This window comes from Leptonychotes weddellii, chromosome 6, assembly GCF_054177405.1.
Source record: "Leptonychotes weddellii isolate Sample4059 chromosome 6, ASM5417740v2, whole genome shotgun sequence".
NCBI lineage: Eukaryota > Metazoa > Chordata > Mammalia > Carnivora > Phocidae > Leptonychotes > Leptonychotes weddellii.
Window position 1 is genome coordinate 132440758 of NC_138374.1, and position 7932 is coordinate 132448689.

General features: G+C 41.8%; 1 pseudogene; it reads left to right on the forward strand.

Annotated features, from left to right (window-relative positions):
• The first annotated feature begins 1944 nt into the window (after window positions 1-1944).
• LOC102747662 (ras GTPase-activating protein-binding protein 1 pseudogene) lies at window positions 1945-3872 on the forward strand (annotated as a pseudogene).
• Window positions 3873-7932: the final 4060 nt, after the last annotated feature.

A 7932-nucleotide genomic window follows, 5' to 3' on the forward strand; every position in this document is an offset into this window, starting at 1 on the left:
TTGTGGTGCTTTGCTATAGCAGCTCTAGGAAATGAATACACCACAACAGCCTCCTAACTCGTCTCCCTGCTTCCACTCTTTCCCTAAATTTATTCCCAACAGAACAGTGCAAATAATCCTCTAAATATAAATCATACCCTGTCGTGTCTCTACTCAAAACCCTCACCTGGCTCTCCAACTTACTCAGAAGACTATCAAAGGACTCCTAATATAATGATCTAGGAGGCTCCACATGTCCCCATTACCTATGACCTCACCTTTTACTACTGTCTCTCTCCTGTACTCCCGTCCGGCCATCTTCTGTTTTTCAAACATGTCAGACATTTTCACACGTTATGATCTATGCTCTAGCAGTTTCCTGGAAGACTATTTCCCCAGATACTCACATCCTTCAAAACTTGGCATCAATGTCAAGGAGACATTTAGTGTCTCCTTGAAGTCTCCCCCACCCCACCCTGACCATCCTCTTTAATACTGTAATCTGCCCTCCCCCTCATAAATACTAATTCCCTTAATCCTGATCTGTCTCTTCTTTTATGCCATAGCGCTTACTGTCTCCTACCGTAATTTATAATTTTCTTATCTACTTCATTCATCTTTATTATCTACCTCAACCTACTAGAATGTAAGTTTTAAGAGGCAGGTGTTTTTGTTGCTTTTGTTCACTGTTTTATCTTAAGCATCTCAAACAGTACGTAACAGTACATAGCACGTATTGGAATTTAATAAATACTGGTTGAAGTATCAAGTAAATTTTTTGCTTTATCATTTTTCCTATAGTCTTAGGTTAAACACTGACAGAAACAGTGCTGTGTGCGTGTGTGTGTGTGCACGCGTGTGTGTTTGTGTGTGTGTGTGTGTGTGTGTTGAGGAAGGGATGCAAGTTGGAATTGGGTTTAAATCCCAATCTTGCCAATTTCTAATTGGATAACCTAAAGTGGGGCACATCAAATGCTTCCATTCCATCACCATAGAATGAATGCAATATAATATATGTTCCAATATAATATAATAATTCCTACATCACACAGTTGGGAAGAGTAAATTTGAAAATATATTCAAGTGTTCTGGTACACTAGAGAACACTCTAAGAATACCATAATTGGTAGCATTTTTTGTGTACTGATTTTTCTCTTTATAGTTCTATTTTTTGTCAACATTCTCTGATTAACCTAGGAATTCAGTTCACCAGGAAGATGTGGTATGGAAGAAATGGCATCTGGTTTGGCATTGGGCCTTTGTTTTGGCTTGTAGACAGCAGCGTATAAAGCCCCTTGCCATAAGGGAGGGCTAGGAGGTGCTGTGGGCAAGCTAACTAGACAATGGCATATTGGCCTGTGCTTCCTCTGGCTTTACCTCTGACGTGCACAGCACAATTATCTTTATCCTTCCATTTTTTATAGCACTTTTGACTCACTGGAAATGAACCTAAGCCAACTATCTCTCCTTGTGCTTTTTACTTAGCTCCAAATTCAGATGTTCAGTCTAAAGAAATCTTGGCTGAGGTGAAAAATTCCTTTAAACTCATGTGTTCTGAACATTAACTTGTTCAACAATATTCTTTCCAGCCAAAGGAGAAAGTCATACTGATAAGGAGGAGCAGTGCCAAAGAGCTCCAGACCCAGAGTTAGGATTCTGGTACCAGTGCTCTTTCCAACAAGTTATGAAAACCTCAGATAATTTGCCCTCTTAGGTATCTTTGATCTTATTTGTAAATGGGGGAAAAAAGCTATTTTCATTTTCTCTAAATTTTGAGGTTGCCATGCTGAAAGTAAAATCCATCTTTGGAATTAGAGTCCTGGCCGATTCCACATGTATGGGGCTCAGGGATGTAGGTTGGGCAGAAGGAACTGCAGGAGTGTGGTATGGGCAAGCAACTTTGAGTGACCATCCAGATTTGGTCCAGGGATCTCTGAGCTGGATGATGTCCTGCTCTAAAAGGTAGTTCCTTCTTCTGCAAAATGGAAAATTAACACCCACCCCATTACATAAGGATTAAATCACGTCATATACATGACATATTCACTACAGGGCTTTAGCACATAGCAGAAGCCCCCCGAATGGTAGCAATTATTATAACTGAAATAACCTTGAAGTCACATTTGTAATCACATTGACCAAAAGAGCCATATTAACTAGAAGAGATAAAGTAGTTAGGAATTTTTTTTTAAGAGATGAGTCTTATATTAGGCCCGAAGGTTGTATAGAATTTTCACAGTTAGAGGCAGACACAGTTGTGTGAGGGGATTTTGCCTTCTGCCATGCTGTGGAGCAAAGCTTGTTCCACTCCTGCTCAGCTGCACAGGTTGAATTGACCAAAGAAATGGTTATAGAGAAGCCTAGTCCCCTGCTGGTGGGGCAGGAACTTATGAGGAGGTATTACACACCACTGAACCAGGCCCCAACAAGCTTCACAGATTTTATGGAAGGAACCCTTCTTATGTCTGTGGGGGATTGGATTCAAAGGGAAAGCCAGCAGATGCAGTTTATGGACAGAAAGAAATCCATAGCAAAGTGATGTCACAAAACTGTACCAATTGCCACACTAAGATTCGTCATGTTGATGCTCATGCCACTCTGAATGATGGTGTGGTGGTCCACGTGGTGGGGTTGCTCTCTAATAACAACCAGGCTTTGAGGAGATCCATGCAGACATTTGCCCTCCTTGCTCCTAAGGACTCTGTTGCAAATAAGTTCTACATTCACGATGTTTTCAGATACCAAGATAAGGTCTTTGGTGGCTTTGTCACTGAGCCTCAGGAGGAATCTGAGGAAGAGGCAGAGGAACCTGAAGAAAGACAGCAGACACCTGAGGTGGTACTTGATGATTCTGGAACTTTCTATGATCAGACTGTCAGCAATGACTTGGAAGGACATTTAGAGGAACGTGTTGCTGAACCAGAACCAGAGCAAGAAGCTATGTCTGAAATCCAACAGAAAAAGTCTGAGCTAGTATTAGAAGAACCGGCTCCTGAGGACACACAGAAGTGTTCTTCCCCAGCACCCACAGACATAGCTCAGACCATATAGGAAGACGTAAGGACATTTTTCTTGGGCATTGGTGACCTTCCACTCAGTGGAGCTGTTCCAGTTACTGGGATACCACCTCATGTTTTTCAAGTACCAGCTTCACAGCCTTGACCAGAGTCTAAGTCTGAATCTCAGATTCCACCACCGAGGCCTCAAAAGGATCAAAGAGTGTGAGAACAGCAAATAAGTATTCCTCCCCAGAGGGGACCTAGACCCATCTGTGAGGCTGGTGAGTGAGGTGACATTGAACCCCAAAGAACTGTGAGACACCCTATAGTCACCAACGCGCCCCATGAAGTGGACAAATCGAAGCTTAAAGATTTTTTTTCAAAGTTATGGAAATGTGGTGGAGCTCTGCATTAACAGTGGCAAGAAATTACCCAGTCTGGGGTTTGTTGTGTTTGATGATTCTGAGCCCCTTAGCCTCAGGCCCATCATGTTCAGAGGTGAGTTCCATCTGAACATGGAAGAAAAGACCCAGGAAGGGGACCATCGAGATAACTGCCTGTGGGGACCTAGAGGCCCTAAAGTTCAGCCGGGTAGTGAACTGAGCGGCCCTCCCTATGGAGGCACAGTGCAGAAACCAGGATTTGGAGTGGGAAGGGGAATTATTCCAAGGCAGTTAATTGCTCCTCACTGGTCTTCAGGCAGCAGTATAAATCTTCCAGCTCCTGCCAAATGGTGAATTTCTTATACCAGTATTTGGTGTCCCAGACTATGATCTTAGTCTACAATAAACTGCTTAAATTTGTACAATTTTACTTTCTGTGTTAATGATGGATGCTCCCTCTCCCTCCCTTCCTTCTCCTCACCTTTTAGCCCTTCACTTCCAATTTTGTGGAATGACATTTGAGGAAAAACAGATTTTTTAAAGATTTAAGGACTCAATTTCCTTGCTTCACTTTAGCATATACAGACTGGATTTTTTTTTTTAACAGCAGTTTCCCCAAAGGATGTGTCTTGCTTATTACTTACATTTGGTATGCTTCAGTCACTGGAATATTTCTTATTTTCTATGTGTTTCAAAAGTCTGTGAGAAACACAGAATTTGGTAAACATCTTGACAGCATGAAAGAAAAGAATTTTCACAAGTAGAAAGAAAGAATATTGGCCCTTTATGTGGGAGAATGATCATGAATAATGCTGAGAAGGTAGAAAGGAGCATAGGGTCTTTTGGAACAAAAAGCACAAAATCAAATGATTTGGGAGCAAATGATAGAATCATTAGAAGATAATCAGATAGTGAGGTAGATATTTGTTGCTATTGTCCATCCAGCTGCCATCTGCACTCCTTAGTCAAGTAAAAGAACCCTCCTTCTTTGTGAGAAATCCTTCTCATGCTACTCAGGAAGGAATGACGCCTCCCTCCAATCCAACAGGAATTACCAAGTACAAAAATGAGCAATTAACTATTACAAAACATTGAAGAAACTAAAACCATTAAAGAAGGAAAAGTTCCCCAAATTGAGGGACAGAATACTTGAAAAGGCAGAATAAATAAAACAAGATGAAGCCATCATTAGAAGAAATGTAAATATCTTCAGAGAGCTGTGCAAGGATTTTATATTCATAACAAATCAACTTCAAAGAAATTGGAGATTAATAGTTTAAAAAAGAAAGAAGAAGGCTACATAGATAGTTAGAGAGGGGACTTTAGGAGATTAGACCATTGAGTGAGAAAAGTCTTTTAAAACACAAGAGGTGGAACAGATGACATAAAAGTGGGGATATCGATCACATGAGGCTAATTCAAATGGAGCTTTAGAAAGAATTTCTACTGGGTTTAGATTATTGGAAAGGGTGAAATCCAGAGTTGCCCACTGTTGTATGGAAGATAAAGCCAAGCAAATAAAAGGATAACTGAGCAATAAGGAAGGACAACACGAGAATTCCACTTCTGGCCATGTTGGAGGAACAGGGACTGGACTTCCCTCCACATAATACAGTAGCGAATGGCACAGAATATATGAAATAGCAGTCTTAAGACATTGGAGAGCAGGCAAAGCAGATCTCATATCTCTATGAGACAGAAGACCAACTGGAGGATTTTCCAGATTGCCACACGGAAAGGAGAAACCCAAACAAAGAGCCAGAGATGAGAGTCCAAGGAGGCCAAGTCAATGAGATGTGATGGAATGGAACATCCAAAAGAAGAGACACATGGAAAGAAAGCTTCAGAGAGATCTGTAGAAAAGTCCCCTTGAAACTCTGGATGAGTGAAAGAAACTTCCCAAGGTTAAGGAACGGACAATGAAAAAGTAGTCAGCTGGACAATTTACACACCTTACATAGGGCCGGGATTCATTCATGTCCCCAAAAGCGGAGTGAAATGACCTCATAATACAAGGGGCCTCAGGCGAAGCCCTCAGAAGGTTGTGGCTTTAGTCATGATGTGAAATTCTCCCTAGACCAAAGGCAACCCTGGGCATGCCTTAACAAAGATTAAAAGTAACTTTGAAAGGATTCAACTGATCCCAAGTAACTTAACCAAATGCCATAATGCCTTCCAACTCTACTTAATAAAGAATACAACAAAACTCAGCACATAATGAAATAAAATTCCCAATGTCAGGTAAAAACTTACCAGGCAAGAAAATATGACCATAAGCAGAAGAAAATTAATCAATAGGAAAAAAAAAAAAAAAGACCTGAAATTACAGAATTAATGGAAGTAACAATGAAGGACATTAAAACAGCAGTTTTAAATATACTCTGCATGAGGGTTGGCTAACTTTCTGTATGAGCCAGATAGTATATGTTACTGGATTTGAAGGACAGATGGTCTCTCTGTCACAACGACTGAATTTGGCTACTGTGGAACAAGAGCAGCCATCGACAAGGCACAAATGTTCACACCAAAAACTGGAAACAACCCAGACAACCATCAGGTGGCAAGTGGATAAACCACTGTGGTACATCCACCCTTGGAACACTAGTCAGCAACAAAATGAATAAGCTGCTTCAATAACACAATAAAAGGGATGAATCTTAAGAACATTTTGCAAGTGGAAAAAAGTCACTCTCAAAATGTTTCATACGATATGATTGCCCTTATAAAAAATTCTAGAAAAGGCAAGACTCTGTAACAAAAAGCATTACCGGTGGTTGCCAGGGATCAGGGATGGGAACGAGGGGACTGACTGCCAAGAAGTGTGAGGGAACTTCCTGGAGTCATGAAAACATTCTGTATCATGATCGCAGTGATGGTAACAAAAACTCTTCACATTTTTCAAAACTCATTAACTGCACGCTTTAAAAGGGTATTTTTACAAAGTAGATTATTTTTTTAAAAATCAACTATAGAGATTTTATAAATGAACAGGTTAAGAATTGAAGTATAAAGCTGGGCTTTGTAATTGGCTGAACAACCCAATGTACGCAGCTGAAGAGTGAATCAGCATGCTGGCAGAATACGCCATGAAATCCTCCCCAAAAAGTGCATAATGTTCAAAGAATGGAAAGTATGGTATAGTTAGGAAATGTGCAGTGTAGACCTAAAAATTCCACTTTTTAAATGTGTGTTTAAATGTATATATATGAATGTTAATGGAGGGGCAGTGTGGAAGGATGTATGCCCAAATGTTCAAGTGGAAAGGAGAAGTAGAGGAGAGGAAGGAGAGTTTTCACATTTTGTTCCATTTGTTAGTCATTCTTTTCCCTACTCTATTCTAGAACTCACAGGAAACAATAGCAAAGAAAATCGAAGTACCAACTTATTAGCAGGGCTGAAACTCCAAATCATAGTTCTGATAATGGACTGAAGCCCAAGGCCTAAAGATGGGTTTGAAAGGCCCCCTCCTCTTCCTGAGCCCACACCCAGATTTCCAATTAGCTGCAAGGATAGGAAGCCAAAGAGAAGGGAGTGCCTGAGAATACTGAAGGAATAAAAGGGAGAGAGCTCTCAATGCCAGGCTCTTCTCTAGTCTTGGCCCTACGAAAAAAAATGTAAAGGGCATTTGGAAGGAGAAAATGACAGAGAGACAGACAGACAGACCTGGTCCTTAGGTTAAGAGCAGCTGGGGTGGGGAGCGGGGGAAGCAGAGAAGAAAGCCCTGTGCCTGACCCCTGGTACCTCTTCCCAAGAGTAGAGAGTGGTTCCCAGCCACAACCTTAGAATCAGACTAGTGTCCTCTGCTTTGGGTGAGGGACAAAAAAAGAAAATATGAAGCACTTTCCCTTGGATAAGAAGAACGGCTAAGAGCTCGTCCTCTCCTCCATTCCACACTCCAATGCAGGACTGGCTACCTATTCTGTTCAAAACTTACTAAGAATTTCAAAATAGTAACAACAGAGCATTTAACCCAACCCAGGGCCGTCTGCATGCCAGGCTCTGTGAGACTGTATACCCATGAAAGTGGTCCCACCCCATCGTATATCATCACTCTTTGAAAACACTGTACTTTATAGGCCAGCCTTTGGCCAACAGGATGTGACTGGAGGAGAGAGATTGAGACCATCAGGGAATCTGGGGGATGCTTTGCTGACACTTCTTCTCTATATCTGTATTAGTCAGGGTCTCAGCAGAAACAGATGGCATCCTCAAAAAGGGGTGGTTTAAGGAAGTTTAATAAGGGGACTTTACATAAAAGTGTGGGAGAATTCAGAGAGGGTGGGAAGCCATACGCTTCCTAGGTGAAAGAACAAGGGGAAGGCGTGGCCCCTGCAACTCCATAGGTGGAGCAAGGGAATGCCTGCAGCCTTCCATGAAGGGATAAACCACTCAACCAAAGGTGCTGGGGAGGCAGGTCAGAAGAAAAAGACCTGAACCCTTCTCGCCTCCTGCCCCTGGATCTCCTGCCAGGGCTTCCCACTGGTGGAAGTAGAAGCCAGAGGGTCAGGCAGCTGGATAATGCTGCCCATGAAGGTCTGCCTTCAGGGCACAGAAGTTCTGGAAAAGTATTC